The following is a 17,275-nucleotide window of genomic DNA, read 5'->3' on the forward strand; positions in this document are numbered from 1 at the left end:
TTTTTCCAAACACTACAAGAAAACATGTTTTTTCTGGTGCACCTGTGCAACTCTGCTGCTGCTTACCATCCATCTCAACATTTCTCCCGATGGACACCACACCTATCTCAAGAAATGACAAGATAGATGGCTGTTGCATGAACACCATGCAGCAACGCAACATTTAATTCTTTTCCAAATGCTGTGGAAATGAATCTGAAATTGGTATCAGTGGAAAGGAACACCTACCATTGGTGATTCTGAATATACATACAAAACTGATAGTGATAATTTGTACTAGAAACTAATATCACACAAAGAATGGAAACTAGCTCAGATATACATAATACAAACTCCTCCCCACGTTACAAGATACATAACTAATGGCATTGAACAGTGCCTATTTTAAACTATTTTGTTCTGATTTCCTTGATGAAAAGATTAAGATCTATGAAGGAGGGAAAAACCGATTGAGATTGAATGGCAATGTGTAGAATTCCTTATTTCTGCTGTCCCCTTCGAACGTCCTGAACTTGATCCACCATGGCATTCCTCTATCTCTAGCTGTATCTTTGTACTCCAGTGTGTTATCAAGAAATACGGCGACGATCAACGCAACCATTGGCCCCGAAGAAAATGTCGTGTTAATGAAGTCATTGAACTGCAGTAACGGATCTGATGGTCATTAATTATATGTCGATCTAATGTAGCACGGGGCCACACCCAGATCCAAGGCACAAAGATCTGGTTGCGCAGGCTCAACCTGTCATCGTGCCAAGCAGCGTAAAACTACGAGGCTAGGACTCTGCCCCCGGACATATCCTCATGTTTTAAATCATATCTAAAATGAAATACACGTGGTCTGGTGATATGCCAAAATATAATTTTTTTGTATTTTTTTTTCTGTAGCTTTCATCACAGCCCCTCATTGTGCAAACAGTGGAAACAACCAAAAGTTGCTGATGTCTATACAAAGATGAAGGCATATATATCACCTGGTCTGACCTTGAAATACATGAATCTTTGGCCCATTTTCAAGTCTAGGGATCTCAAATTCCGGGGATTGGATTTAGGACCGAGGCATTAAAACACCAATGTGGCAAGAACCAAGGTTATCAGACTAAGAAGCCGAAGTGGGAAATGATACGGGAAGCGGAAGCGATAAGCAATGCATTTTAAAATTTATATAAAGCGAGAAGCGAAGTATCAATTTGAAAGTGAAATTAACTCTAATAAAAAAAAGCAATATGAAAACTGAATTGGAATCGAATAAAAAGCAAATCAGCACATAAAATAAAATTGATTATTCTTATATTTCATGATTTTTTAGTAAAAAGAATTATACAATAATGATTAGCAAATTAGATAAAGCATATGGAAAGTGAATAGAAGCGTGAGAGAAAACATATGAAAAAATGAAAAAAAAACATGAAAAAAATATACAGGAAGCATGCACAATGCGTGTGAAAAGCAAAGAAGAAGCCAGGGCAGAGACAAGAATCTAAACTAAGGTGGGCACAAGTGTACCTATATTTAGGTGGGCACTGCCCCGAAGTATAGGTGCATTTGTGCCTACTCTATAGGAAAAAATTTTGGGTCAGGGTGGGCACATATCCACCCTAGCCCACCCTGGCTTCAACGTGGCTCCATGGAATCGAGATTCTCATGAAGTTTCAGAAGCAAAGAGTATCACGCTTCTAAAGCAAGTTTTTATAAAACGTACTTCTCACCTACCTAAAGAAGCATCGATTGTGGCCAGAAACTCTATAAGTCATCTAAGCATCCCTATATCTTTTTTACTTTATGTAGTATTCTTATAGACTTACCCATCCAGCCTTGGTGTGAGCAGGACCATGCTGGGTTGTAGCAGTGTATTCGAAGAAATACTGAGCAACAGAGAGGCCAAGGAAGAGGGAAACACCAGTAATGAAAAGGTTTCTCATCGAATTCATGCTTGTGAATTGCAGGAACGAGAGACCCACTGATGCTGAAAGACCAACAAAACAACAGATGACATAATCAGGATGACTGTTGAGAACCACAAACCAATATTCATGAAAACTTTGCAACTATGATATGACCACTAAGTGCGATAAAAAACATGGTTAAGAGATATTGGCAGCGTACCAACAAGTCCAAATAAAACACAGTAGACAGCAGCGAAGATGGTGAACGGTATGGAGGCAAAAAGAGCACCAAACTTTCCTGATTAAGAGGAAGAAGGATAAAGAGTCAAGTTAGAACATCGACCATCAAAAAACGCCATGAGCAATAGTTAGTTTTTCACTTAACTATGCATACTTTTTAAAGTTTCTCACCTAATATTGAGAAAAATATCATAAAGCCAGCTGAAATTTGGATCACTCTACGGCTGCCGACCCTAGTTATTCCCAGTAATCCAACATTTTCTCTGTGAAAAGAAAATTATGAGGCAATGGAGAAAGAGATTTCAAAGGATGGTATCTGAAAAGTAGTACTTAACGATTAAAAAAAAGTGAAAAAAGCAGAAAAAAATTTCTTACACAGAGACAGTAGAACCAGTCCCTGCTCCAAATAACCCATCAAGTAAAATTCCAATTCCCTGTTTTTGCACAAGTTCTATCAAGTTAAATGGCAAGTGTCTTGCACCACATCCATAGGTCACAGAATATTGCAGCAAAATTTGAGCTCATTTTCCCTCTAGCCCAGTTCTAAAAAAAAATCGGTTTTCCTAACTACAAAAGCCAGAGAAACTCAATAAAACGAAAGCTTAATATGATCTCTGTCACAGGGACACTTCATCTTTGGCCTTGTGTTTGAAGACACGCGACACAACACGACGCGGGACATGCCCACGACATGTATAAGTAATATTTTATTATTTCTTAATAATTAGTCATTGCGTTGGGAGTAGAGGGAGAGGAGTTTGAAGTTTTAAATACCATTTTTAATGACTTTATTTATATATATATATATTAAAATACTACATAATGTAATCGATTATATAGCAAAAAATCCATTTCTTCTGTCTTATTTTTCAAAAAAAAATTGCAAATTCGCAATCTTGAACTCACACGAGTCACACACGCAGTTCATGTCCGTGTCCTTGTGACATAAATATGAATAACAAGTTGGTGGTGTGGACGAAAGATGTAAAACGTTGTATCACCTGCCAGCCTATGCCGCGACTTAGGACGTGTGCGGGAGGTGGTGTGGCACTTGCAAGCCGAGATGCTGCTTTGTATGCTGCACTTGACTGCATAAATAAGCAAATACTTAGTATAAAATTACAGATCAAATGAGATTTTTTTTTTTTATATTAATTTACACCGAGAAACCACCCCAAGATCAGAGACCTAGCCACGCTAGCTCTGCCCTTAATATAAAACTCCATTGGCTTACCCCCTGCCCTTAAGAAAGTCACCACGCTTTGGTTTGCATGAAGCCAAACCCCTTTGGGGGCAATCAAATGAGAATTGAAAAGTGGAATAAAAAAACAAAAGGAAATTAATGAAATGAGAGAAAGAGGGAAAGATCTTTATTTATTATAAAGGGTGTAGTCCACCTTTTTTTTAATGAAGTTAAAATCAAGAATTTGGGTGAAAATATTAAACTGCCAGCCTGCCAACTGAAGAATTAACCACAGGTATGATTTTCGCTAACCATTAAATACAAATAAGGTATGAGTTTGAATTACCAAATTTTCTGGGTATAAATTCGAATTATAAAAATGCATTATAGGTATGATTTTGTAAATAACCCATTTTTCTCAACCAGTCATTAGCAGTAAAAAAAAAATAAGAAAAGAGTAAATTATATTTTATTAATTCTTAGGGCGATGAGATATCGACCACCAGCTTTACAAGAAGAGAAGGGAAACCGACGAAGATAGGATGAATCCAATAGAGGTATGACAATCCATGAAACTTCAAATTTTGGTTTTCTCAAGTATGGGAGCGAGCACAAGCCACTGAAAATCCAAAATTTTCAGGATTTTTAAATTTCCTAAAAATTATAGGAAATTTCAAGCTGGATAAGATTCTAAACTCCTATGGCGTTGAATCTTTAGATCTGATTAGGTTATTTGTTGTGAATTGTGTAACTCATCCGCTAGAGATTAGTGGCCATAGTGTCCACATTAGTATGAATTCGGATCCAAAATGAACCAAATTCAAAAACTGATTGGATCTGGAATGCATCACAATTATATGCAACTTATGTCCAAAAACCAGCTGATGGTTAGCAGGACCAGCTAGGATCCGATCCAAATCCAATGGGTGGCAGCAGTAGAATCTGTACCTCTCGATCGAGTCGTGGACGGTCAGGATTAGAAAGGCCAAGAGGGTTTGTTTACCTCCACAAGTGACACCAACACGGCAGCCATCATCCCAAAACAGTGGCTGGCTTCAAAGGTTGGTGGGCCCCACTGAAGCGGGTACGGGATCTTTATCCTGGAAAACGACAAAAAGTATAGTTTAGAAAATAAAAAGCTTTCGCCAGGGACAAAAAAGACCTTAAATCTTGTAGGATAAATGACAAAAATACCCTTTTAGCCAAAGAAACACTTGCCCATGTCAATAAACAAAATGACAACAACACCTTAGTCAATGACAGAAATACCCACGCTATTCTTGGAGATTTACCAAGGAGCGGAGGAAATAAGATTGGCTTGGTCCGTCCGGCAGTTCACTTGGGTCCTCTCCGGCCGGTGCTTGTAGGCGCCACCTGCTGTCAAGATGTGTGCGTAAGCCCAGACGACCGCCACCGATATCAGAAGCGTGAAGCGCTCGGGAACCTCCTAGCATGAAAGTGCTTCATGTACTGCAGAATCAATGACAAAAATGGAAATTTTAAGCCCACTCTTATGAGTGGTTTAGAAAGTCTAGTAGTTCTTGGATATGGTTGTCATTTGGCAAAGAGATCTTGCACCAAGAGCCTATACGAGGAGTGATGATTGATGAACATATTACATATCATCCCTTGATACTTTTTAAGGATAATTTGGTCATTTCTTGCAAATAAAGGGCACAATGGCAACTTTGATACTTCTTAGGAATAATTTGTTTACTTGCTATCTTGCTTTGTTGGCCAAAATTTACGTAAGAATTCAACAAAAAATAATTACCTGAGAAAATGCTATGAAAGCAATAAGCATGGGAACGCCGATTTCCACGCACTTTCCAACCTGAAATTTTTTCAAAAAGAGAAAAAAAAACTGAAGAAATTGAAAATGACCAAACTGCCTCAACTGCACAAGAAGGTTACCTAATACACCCTTGTAGTTAATTTGAAGGGGTATCATTTGTCATTTTATAGGACTTTGAAACTATACCATATAGTATAAAAACTGTCTTTCTTAATAATTTCATGTTTTTTTTATCAAGTCTGATGGATATGATTTGCATGGTTTATTTAGCCAAAATTGTGTTTGAAACTTTGAATGATCATATTGTACTGTATAAGAGGGACTTCTATGGGTTTTAAAATCGAGTATTCAAAATGAATCAAAATTTTATAATGAACAAAAAGATCATACTTTTATGTCAAAAAGATAGATTTAATGTGACCTAATAAATGAACTATTTTGAACAAGTGGGTTCAGAATGATTAGATAAAGCTTGCAACATATTTTCAATTAAGTATAGCCATAATCAAGTGCACCAGCTTTAAAATAAAAAAAATATTTGTTATTATTGAACTTGACCTATATTGCTGGAAATCACAGGTGCAAGCAGTATCAACTTAATTTGAACAATTAAATGTAGTGTTTAGCATGGCTTGTTTATAAGAGGGTTGAACAATAAATCATGTTCTTTTGTTGTAAAAATACAATTTGTACATTATCTAAAACTAAGTTCATACTAAGCAAACCATGTAGAACGCAAGTGTACGTAAGGTCTGATTTATTAAAAAAAAACACAATAGTATGGTACCTCCAATAGTAGCCAATATTTACTCTTATTATGCATGTTATGCATGGAATATATCATTAGCCATTCTATTCTTAATTTAGCATGAACATACCACTGGGAAGCCTCTAGTAAACAGACCAAAGCCCACAAGGGAGACCACAGGAACTATGCTGAGAGGACTAAAGAACCTGTTTTATAAAAAAAAAATGACAGAAACAGCATCACATTATTAGTTTTTGATGACCAGGAACCCTTGCCGAGAATCGGGTCGCTTAATGGGCCCGCCCCCTTGCGAAGTAAACCCCCAGGTGGGGGTCACCGGCATGCAAGCCCTTAGAAAGCCCACCAGTTAAAGGCACCCGCACACCCCCAATATATTTTAGGATCAAATCCAGGTTGAAGAATTTGCAAAATTTGGCTGTCCTGGATCCTATCCAAACCAACCGACTCCCCCAATATATTTTAGGATCCGAAACCCAACCCGTTTGGATCCCTATTGGCGATGCTTCTTTCACCTGGTAAAGAGTCCCCATAATTGGCTGTAGCCGAAAATTATCTGCAAGCTCGATGACACAATAAGAGCTCCTTGGGTGGCTCTCATGGTTTGCAGAAATCTCTGCAAAAAAGAGAAAACAATCATTTATTGGGAACAGTGAGCCCTTAACATTTTAGAATTTGTGAAAGGTGGCCTTGATGTCAGAAAGAAAGACCCTTAACCTCATGGCTGTCATAGATTTGCATCAAGGAAGAGTCATGAATGATGGAGATGATTGGGACTATAAAAGCATGGGAGCCCCCAACCACTGTGGGCAATCGGGTGCCAAACAGGGTCTGGAGCAGTGTGTTGACACCAGTCACAAACAGCAATGTCTGTACTACTCTCACCTTGTCATCCTGTTTTCCATGTAATATATAGATGAAGATCAGAGCCATAGTAAATTGTTTGAAGCATGATGAAATTACTCAAGGTTTTATTATAAGTGAAACAGGGAGTAGCAGTTGTTACTTAGTAAGATACATGTACATACGTTCCATTATAGAGAACAAATTCATGGAATCAATCCATATTATACAGACTGTAACAGGAAAAGGAGGATATTTTGCTAAGAATCCCCTGGTTATCTGTGCTTTTCATCAACTAGGCAAATCAAGGTAAGTGCATTTTTTTTTTCCATAGCTGTCATAAAATTCTCTGTGCATTCTTAAAATACTCGAGCATGATTATCACATTCACAAAAGCACCTCCAACAATTACAAAAATCAAAGGACTAATAAAACATAATATCTACCATCTAGTAGATATTTTTTGTAAATGTTATTTTTGTGGCAAGTTGTGACCTTGTCTGGTCTCAGCTCAGTGAAGAAAGAGGGGGAGACTAAAAACAGAAAACAAAAAGTACCATTTTCTTGTCTGCGTGATTAAATTGGAAACAAAAAGCGGATTTTCAGTGCATTTAGCAATTTAGAAGAGTAATTTTCACCATCAATTGGCTAGAAAACTGGGATAAAGGTGCAAAAGAGGAGGGGGGAGCGATCGCAGAAAGTGCCTTTGCATCTTCTACTAATGGCACATTGCCTTTAGGTTCAGAAAATGTGAAAAAATTGGTATGATATTCACATGCATGAATGGCATATAAAATTTGGAAGAGGAAATCTAAACCACGAATTGAAATGAAACTGTTGAGAGAGCAACAGAAAACCGGTATATTTTTTTATTTTATAAATGGGAGGTGAACCATTTTGCAGTGCCAAATTTTTTAGTATTTTTTAAACCTCTGCTGGATTTCACGATGCTGAAGATAGCTTACTGGAACGAGGATAGACGCTTCTTTCATATTTCCAAGCGTGAGAAAAGAAGAAGTTGAGTTTTAAGCAATAAATCAAACATCTAAAATAATGATATATGGGGAGTGCTGTTATATCATGTGGATATCGAAACTACTGCAAAAGTTGCAGAATGGAAGAGCCAAAGATGAATTACATCAGTTCCACCCATCAAAGGAACCAAAAGAGATGGGATCATCACGGTTGCCCCCAACGCCAAAATATAATGTTGGAAGCCCAAAGCAATCGCCTCCCCTGTCACAAAATCCATCACCCATGTTAGTTATTTCTGCTTAGTCTTCTTCAAAGAGGTGATGTGGTGAAAGTAGCGAAAAAACAGTAAAATTGGAATACCCAACGTGAGTTGACTATACAGAATGGTAAAAAATTTACAGCTAAAAACTATGATGATGTTGGAAGATAGTGATGATGGTGGTGGTATTAAGTGTGAGGACTGAAACAACCCAATTTACTGCCTGTACAGACAGTAGACCACGAACCAATATGTGAAAGTCATCACAATTATGAATTTATGATTGCTGATTATGGAGAGAGAGAGAGAGAGGAAAAATGATTATATCAAGCATGGTCCTCTGATACAACACTCAAAGCTTTTGAAGTTTAGAACATGATGGTGGAGGTGGTGGTGGTGGTGGTAAATCAGAATTTTGATATAAAGAAGAAAAAATTGGCTTACCCCAACTTGGGTTTGAATCAATGCAGTACTCAAGGCCTTGTAATTGCTCCATAGGAGCATGAATTATCTCTTCTAATTTTGGAGCATCCATTGAAAGAGTGGCCGGAAACTCAACACCGGTGTGCAGAAACAGCTAAGCAGGAAGATTGATACTGGCAGTAGGAATATACAGAATTTGCATCGACCAAAAGCAAACCTCCCACACCACAATCATATAGAAACAAAAGCAGAGCAAAACAAGTAGGAAGAAAAAGGAAGGCAACAAGGAATTATTGAAGAAGGGTAAAAGATGGAATAGGAGAAAAAGGGAAGGGGTGCAAAAGTGAGTGGATTCACGAGGAATGACTAAAGAAAAGACAGAGACGCAAATTTGAGGAACACACTCACATTTTGCTGGTCAATATAACATTTTTCACCTTTTCCTATTTTGAATGGAGGAATTAGAATGGACACAAGTGCCCCTAAAATTGACAGTGGTGGCTCCAGACAATAATAAAAATGTGAGGCAATTAAATCGTGAAAGAAATACTGCGGTCTATGCTTGAATGTTTGCCAAAACTGGCTTGCAAATTCCTCCCCATAAGATGTTTCAATAATCTCGACTTGGTGTTAGCCGCATGGTTATTAACCATGCTTATTCATAATGACGCTAAGGCTTTCAATGCAAAATTGACAGGAATGCAGGTTTAGCAACTTTTTTTTTTTTATAGTCCAAGGCAAAAAACTTTACTGTGGTTTGGACATATTCGGCGAAGGCCTAATGATGCGCCAATTAGAAGGATGAAGAAATGGGAAAATATATTAGTTAAAAGAGGTCGGGGTAGGCCTAAGAAGACTTGGATGTAGATGATAGGAAAGGATATGAATGCTTTGAATCTCACCGAGAACATGGCATTGGATAGAAATGATTGGAGGAGAAGGATTCATGTGGAAGACCCATAATAATTTTCTTTTTTGGTTCATATCGCCGACCCCAATTGTTTTTGAATGAAGGCGTAGTAGTTGTTGTTGTTGTAGTCCAAGGCAAAAAACTTCATTGCACACAGCGGGCATTGATGTGCCTCCAGTTGGTAAAATCCTAGAGTTCCCACTGCACACCTAGGAGTACACCCAGTTTTGACCTTGCAGCAAGGGATGTTGTTAGGGCATCTTGGGATCAGTGCTTTAAAGGGTTTCTCAAAATTTGTAAAGGGCTTGGGCCCTCGTTGATAAACACATGAATTACAAGACTCTTAGGATGCTATGATCGAAGGGAGAAACACGTTTTCGATGATCGAAGGCAATTCGTTTAATCAAAAGGATATCTTCAATCTCGATTGTTTTCTCAAAAAACGTGAAAAGAAAATAAAGAAAACTTATCTCAAAGAAGGGAGTTTCAAAAAAAAAACTTTCAAGATGCTTAGTTATGAGGCTAAGTCCCCCTTATATAGCCCATGAGCAGATAGGGTTCAATGTGGATCTAATCCAATACAAACCAAAGTAAATACAAAAGCAAATACGGATCAATCCAATACAGATCTGTTCTCAAACAAGCTAGACCAATGCAACAAGTTCAAACTCAAATAAATGGATCTGATCGATCAAAAAAAAATTGAGAAACGGATCAAGGTAGATCCCTAACGGATGCCACCTGTGAGTTCAGCAATTCTTGTCTACATGGCAATTCAGTTGCTCAATGAGACTAGCATAATCTAAGTCATATGGTGTGTCGGTTTATAAGCATGTGAGGAAAAACTACCTAAAAATGGTGCGTCTCGTATCCTTTTAGGGGTGTCCGTGTGACATAGGCCACAATTGGCATTGTATCAATAGATATCACCATCCATATATAAAATTTAGTGCATTTTATATTGATATAGGATCTTGTAGTTTATCCAATGGCCTTGCAACTAAAGGCAACTTGGCCTACTTGGACAAGGTGGGAAAACTTGGATATAGTATTATCATGAGCCATCTTGAGTCTCTTCTTTAAAGAAAAGAGCGCAGCAATGAGTCCGTTTGCCATGTTCAACTAGATGGCAACCCAATTAAGGCTGTGTTTGGGAGCCTTGAATTGGAGGCGTGTTACGGTTGCCGCCAGTGCTCTCATCCTCTCTGCTTCGGAGTTGTGGTGTTGGCAAAACACTTTAGGCTCTGTTTGGTAGAAGTCATTTGGAGAGATTTGGAAGGAGTTAAAAAAAGTACAAATACTGGATTTCAATGGAAATTGTTTTCAAGGGAGTTTTATACATAATATTTATACATACATAATATAATATATATATATATATGTATAGATAATATATGTATATATATACATATATAATATATGTATATATATACATATATAATATATATGCATACATATTATATATGTATATACTCATAATATATATGTATGCATAATATATATGCATACATAATATATAATGTGCATATATATTATAGAAAATATATATACATACACGAGAGCTAAGGCCTAATTTATAGTCCCCTTGCCCAGCCCAAATGCCTAGCCCAAATACTATGCTACGGGTTCCCAAACATGATGAGGAATCAACAGTAGTTACGAGCCTAAATTTTTGAAGGAGTTGTTTATGCTTTCAAACAAAAGAAAGAATCCACAACACTTCTCAAATGCATTTTCCTTGAATTCTGCTCTCTCCGACTCCTTGCAACTCCCTCTAACGCGGGTTCTCAACCAAACCGCTTTTAACATCTAATTCCTAAACATGTTTGGATAGCAATTTAATATAAAATGAGATTTTATTAGAGTTCCATCAGATTTAATGCATAGAAAAAATTATATTTAATTAAAATCTATAAGGTTTTATTGAAGCATTCACCTTCAATAAAAATTAAAATGCCCAAAAAATTAACACTAATTTATAAGTGAAATTAAAAGTTGAATTGAAAATTTAATTAATTCCATTAAAATATCAAAATTAAGCATACTAAAATAATCAACCAAAAAAATAAGAACATAATAGAAGTTAATGAAAGACTACCCGCCCTCGGCCCGGTCCACTGCCATCCTTACCCAGACAGAGAGCTAAGTTGGGAAGCCGATCAGGTCATGTTGAACATGAGCGTTTTTGCTCATGCCGACATCCTGGCCGTCTGTTTGCATTTTGGATGAATGCCACGTGGTTTTGTTGACTGTTGAGCTTTTTAAAATGCAAATCGGATGGCCACGATGTCGGCATTAGCAAAAACGCTCAAGTTCAGCATCACCTGATCTGCTTCCAGGGGAATCGAGACCAGTGATTATTGACTAAATGACAGGTTAATGTGTCTCAAATTTAGTTTTTATTTTTTAACCCCCTTGGCTTTTAAAATATTTAAGATAAACACCTACATTTTCAATAAATTGCTAGAACTTGTCGCCTAACCCCAGTAACAAGAGCCAAATATTCAAGATAAACGCCTCCCATTTTTCAGTATTTTTTTTTCATTTTACTTATAGAAGGCAAAAGATATGCTGAATCAGCATTTTTGCTTGGTGTGGGGCATTCTCGTCATTTGGTGAAAAGATATTGGTGCAGCTGAGTGAGCAGACTCAGCTGAACCTGAAAAGATTAAAGGTAAAGATTGAGAATCTCCATCTTCTCTTTTTCATTGAAAGCAGAACCACATCCTTGTTTTGCGTGAAAATTGCCCAAACCCCAATCATCATCCCCACCTAGGGGTGTCGGGATTGGTTAGGACCCATGTGAAAACAGACTTGGAGCAGATTTTTGGGTATGATATTGGGTCAGACTCGGGCTCGGGTCTAATCGGGTTCACTATAAGAAAAATAATACTCAAACCCTATAAAAACTACATGAACCAAACCCGGTAAAACAATTTTTTTTTTTTTACATTGAAAAATTGTGAGTCTTAATCAGAACTCCGATCCGGTCCGGTATAAAAAATTACAAACTATACTCAGGTCCATGTATTAATCGAACCTTCAGATCCAAACCCGGATCTTATTGAGATCTTCTTATTTATCACTATACTTAGACTCTATAGGGTTTGGTTCAGGTTAGGTCCACGTAGATCATGCCCACTGACACCCCTACCCCCACCCAAGAGTCGGGATCAGGTGACATGGCACAAAAAATTGTGCCTTACGCACCTGGTAGCCTTCCTTTCAGGTCTTGGGCCCACAACTGACAGGCCGTATCCCCAATAAAGAGGGTTATCAGGTGCGTAAAGCACAAATTTTGGTGCCATCATATGGCACCTGATCCCGACTGCCCCATCCACCCCCTTAACCACGTATCGAACTCAAGCTCACGCTTGCAGCAAGTGAAGCGAAGCCTGAGCAAGCTCAATTAAAAAATATAGCATTGTTTTCGCACATACAAATGCTACAATAATAACGCTCCATTTCTTTCTGCAGCATATACTCGAACCAATTGTTATGCACCATTGCATCGAAAATGACGTGTTTTGTAGACATAAAGAAAAAAAATCATACGCATTTTAGAAAGTAACTAAGGGTATTTTTGTAACTTTGCCTTGAAAAAGTATTTGCAAAATTATCATCACTTTTTATTGTCTTTCAAATCAATTCAATTGACTGCTTCTCTCTCTCTCTCTCTCTCTCTCTCTCTCTCTCTCTCTCTATATATATATATATATATATATATATATGCCTTCTTTAAAAAAATATGATCCAAGATTCAATTTCCACTAAATCTAGCATGTTCTAACGGTTCAGATCTATCACAAAACACTTCAAAATTACGGGGAAGAACCAGAAATGAAACCTAATATGTTCACTTCTCATACTTTATAGGTTTAAGTTGAGAAAGCGTCTAAGTACAGAGGTGTCTCTGTCATCTTGTGGATGAACAGTCTCCCAAACACAGTTGTAATATTTGAGAGGGCAGTGAACCGTACCATTAGGCAGCTCTGATGGATTACTATTAGAGGTGCCTCGCTGTCCTAAACTGACCGTATGACCAACTGGTTTGGCCAGGAAAAATGAGAATACGTACAACATGAGACACCACTGTGAAACATCGTTAAAGACCTATCATCCTTGATTGAACCTATTACCCGTTCGTCCCTTTAAATCCTGCAAGACAGTACCCTTGAGAATCCACTATCAGCCACATGCGTGTACTACACAGTTGAACCAAGCAATGTTGTCAGTATCACCGATTTAGCTGTATTGACCGGTACCGATACTCAAGTGAATCGTTCTGTATCGGTTAGAAAAACTAAAAAATAAAACATCGTGTTAAAACTATTGAAATAAAAATTATTATTATTATTTAGTATTTTTTACATTTATTTAAAAAATAGCTAATTCAGGGTAAAGCGTATCGATTTTCTGCAAATACGCACCGATACTGATAACATTGGAACCAAGGCTTGGGGAGAAGCTGTTGGCCCCTTCATTCCAGTCTCTACTCCCCAGCAGGTGTGTGAATGCCTTTAATTGGGGGGCTCTATAAGGCCTTGGGTGTGGGTGATCCCACCCCAGGTTTACCTCACGATAGAGATGTCAATGATCCGGACCCCCCCCCCATATAACTAATAATCGGGCAAGCTGGGGTTAGCAGACCCCCACCAGTTATTACATACCACCATAAGGAGACGTGCACTGACAACTCCTACCAACCACGCGGAACCCCTGTTGGTAAAAACGACGATACCTTAGCACAATGGCGGAGCCAGGGGTGGGCATGGGTGGGCGGCCGCCCACCCTAAAATTTGAAACCGAGTCGACTCATGACTCGGGAAACCGAGTCGAATCGGGGCTCGTGAAACCGAGTCGATCGGGACCCGGGCTCTCGATGAGTCTAGAGCCTGCCAAAAGGGGCGAGGGGTAAAACCCTCGCCAGTTTTCCCTCCGTTCCGGTGTTCCCCTTCTATCACAGGCAAGGCGGCAACCCCTGTGCTCTGCAGTGCCGCCGGCCTCCCTTCGATGAACTCGCGGTGGCGGTGCCCCCCTCCGAGCTTCTCCCTCTCTGCTGCAATCTCCGACGACGCGAGGCACCGGTGTCGCAATCAGTCGGACCTTCGCCAATCTTCGGCGACCATCGCTAGCAGCCGACCGTCACCTCAGGTAACCTCCCTAGTCCCTACCCCCTCTCTCTTGCTTTTCTTGTCGATCGGCAAACACGATAACCCTGTTTGCGGTTTCTGAGAAACCGAAGCCTTCGGTTTCTAAGCAACCGCAAAGCATCAGACGACCCATGTCGACGATGTCGCCCATGTCGCCGACCGAAAGACCTACCGAGGACGACTGCCAACACGACGCCCAGCCATGCCCAACCCTGGCTCCGCCACTGCACCCAGCGATCGATGGACGTCGGCGGGTCGGATTCTGACGACCGGGAGTTCAGGAGCGCGAGGGAGATGTGGAGCGAGGAGATCGGAGAGAACAACCCCGCCATGAAGAGGGATTGGTACAACAAGGGCGCCTCTTACTGGGAGGTGAGATTGCGGATGTTTGTTCTTAATGCAAAAATCGGTTTTCTGTGAGTATATGCGGTTTCAGGATGAGAAACTTAGTTGTAGGGAGATAGAAAACACTAGATCCATGCTTATCTTTGTTTTTCTTTTCTTTTTTATTCCGTTCTATGTTCTTTCTCGACGAACTTCATGAAATGTTACTGTTTTTTTCTAATTTAGAGGTATTTATTTGTTTTCCTGCGTCTCGTGGGACGTTGCGTTAAGAGAGGGTTCGGAAAGCCTCAGATGTTGTCGTCAATTTGCTATTTTGATGCTGCTTCAACAGTTTGCTTGTTCGATTGGTTGCTGTTGCTATGATGTTTTTTTTTTTTTTTGTTCGATTGTATGAAATGGAAGCGGAACTCGTGGAATTGCGATTTTTTCTTCTTTTCTTGATTCCTTTTCCTTGTTTGCAACTGACCGTGGTTTCGAATGGAACGAGGTCGGAATATCTCGCTTTAAATTTTGTTAAATTTGCTTTCCTGATTTTGCCCGCCCTTGAAACCTGCTGTTTCTATTTTTATTTTTTTAATTTCGTTTGTGATCGCAATTTTGTGCTTCTTGTGAACTTTGTGGTATTTTCTGTAACTCGGTATTTCAGCTGTAAATTAACCCTGTATACACCGGAAAACCTAGTTCAGTTTCCTCTTTTTCTTTGTTCTTGTTTTTTTCAATTCTTTTGGGAAAAATCAGCTGCTTTTCTCTTTCCCCTCAAAAATGGTAAATGAGGATATATGTGGGATTTCTAGGACCACGAGTCTTAATTTTCTCTCCCCTCTAAGGAACACGCCGTGGAAACCCCATATGTCATTTGAAAGTACTTTCCCCGTCTTTTTCATTAAATTAGTAAAATATTGTTTCTCTGTTTTGAGATTGCAATTAGGCGAGTCTCTCTCTGTCATATTTTTTGTTCCTTCTACTCGAATCTTTGTGGTTTTTAATTATCCTTAGTTTATTGTTTTACCTGTCTGGTTTTTAATCATCTACTGAATTCTGCATGGTGACTGTAAAAATTATTTTATGCACAACCATGCAAAATATTTTCTGGCCAGGTATTTGTTCCTTGATTGCTAAAATTTTTTGACTTGTCTTTCTAATTGATTGATTCATTGCTTCTGTATATTTTCACAAATGTGTAGTGTTTGGTTTTCCTCTTTAGGCGAATTTTTTATGGATTGGTTACTTACATAGAGAAGGAGACATTTGATACCATCACTATCAGTGATGATGCAATTATGAATTGCTTTTAAAATATGAAAAATAGAAGATGCCAATTGTAAAATTTTCATGAATTTAGTTGTTTGTATTTCTTAAGTGAACAATTTTTTTTTTAGTTTAAAAGTACAATTTAAGGTTTTATCTTATTATGTTCATAAATTTAGTTGTTTGTGTTTGTAACAATTGTTATTTTAATTCAAAGGCTTATTTAAGTTTTATCTCTCCACGAATGACTGTTCCTCCAGCGAAATTTTTTTGGCTCCGCCACTGGTCCGAATAAATGAATCGTCCTTCAAGACCATTGCATTGTCTCCGAGACCCGAAGTCTGCCCACCCAAGGAAAAACTTCTGGCTCCGCCACTGGCTCAGCAGGTCAAAAATCAAAAAATGAGATTTACACCAACGAGTCCAAAGCGGACTGTGCAAACGTATAAGCTCAATAAGTGTCACATTAGATGATAAGGAATATTTTAAATATGAAAGCTTTACACATCCACCATCTGTGTTTTTCCACCCTGCTGATAAAAATTGCACACACACGTTTAACACAAGCTGCAACTTCCAATTTTTCCACCGTCTATCCATTGCCCACTCGGGCCTCCTTTTTGGTGGACTAATTAAACCTTGAAATGACTTTATCCAAAGGGCAGCCTATGATTCATCAAATTCTCAATAAGGATGACCCGTGGACAAGAGTGGGATCAGCTCAGGGGTACCTCTAACTCATCGGCAACACCATAATTGTATTGCTTGTGTCCCAGGTTGGTCCCACATTTGTTCAGATGCACTAAATGATTGAAATCAAGGGCATCAAGAATGAACGGTTGCTTGTTGCCCATTCATCACATGGATGAGCAGCATCAGAGGAATCCTCGTTAAAGAGTGCCTCTCTGCGGAACACTAGTACAGCATTTTCTGTGTTTCTACCGCCATGGGGATCGCCCACATGGGCCAGTGGGGGTGGTTGTAAGGGTGCTGAGATGAAGGTGCCGGATCAAACCATGCTAGCACACCGTAGCTTTAAGAGGTGGGCCAAGACAGGGTGGTTCTTCAGCAAGGGTTCCTCGTCATAAAAAAAAAAAACATTTTTCATGTTTCTGCTGCTCTAGGAAAATTATGTGGGGACAATGTAGGACCAACACATTGACTTTGCATATACCTGGTTGTATAATAGATGCTTTAAGGTTAACTATTTCATCAATTTTAGGTGGTAAACATTTGGAGACCACACATC

At 38.8% G+C, this 17,275-nt stretch overlaps 1 pseudogene across 1 annotated transcript; it reads right to left on the bottom strand.

Annotated features, from left to right (window-relative positions):
* Positions 1-339: 339 nt before the first annotated feature.
* On the bottom strand, positions 340-8,578 carry LOC149836575 (nucleobase-ascorbate transporter 2-like; annotated as a pseudogene). The gene is made up of 14 exons (XR_016431807.1): positions 8,392-8,578; positions 7,852-7,949; positions 6,588-6,764; positions 6,386-6,486; positions 5,983-6,058; positions 5,084-5,143; positions 4,602-4,779; positions 4,313-4,409; positions 3,128-3,214; positions 2,502-2,560; positions 2,298-2,389; positions 2,107-2,184; positions 1,806-1,966; positions 340-640 (listed from the first exon to the last, which is right to left on the bottom strand). The product of XR_016431807.1 is annotated as a nucleobase-ascorbate transporter 2-like (transcript).
* Positions 8,579-17,275: the final 8,697 nt, after the last annotated feature.

The sequence above is a fragment of the Nuphar pumila genome, chromosome 5 (genome assembly GCF_984573655.1).
Source record: "Nuphar pumila chromosome 5, dmNupPumi1.hap1.1, whole genome shotgun sequence".
Taxonomy (NCBI): domain Eukaryota; kingdom Viridiplantae; phylum Streptophyta; class Magnoliopsida; order Nymphaeales; family Nymphaeaceae; genus Nuphar; species Nuphar pumila.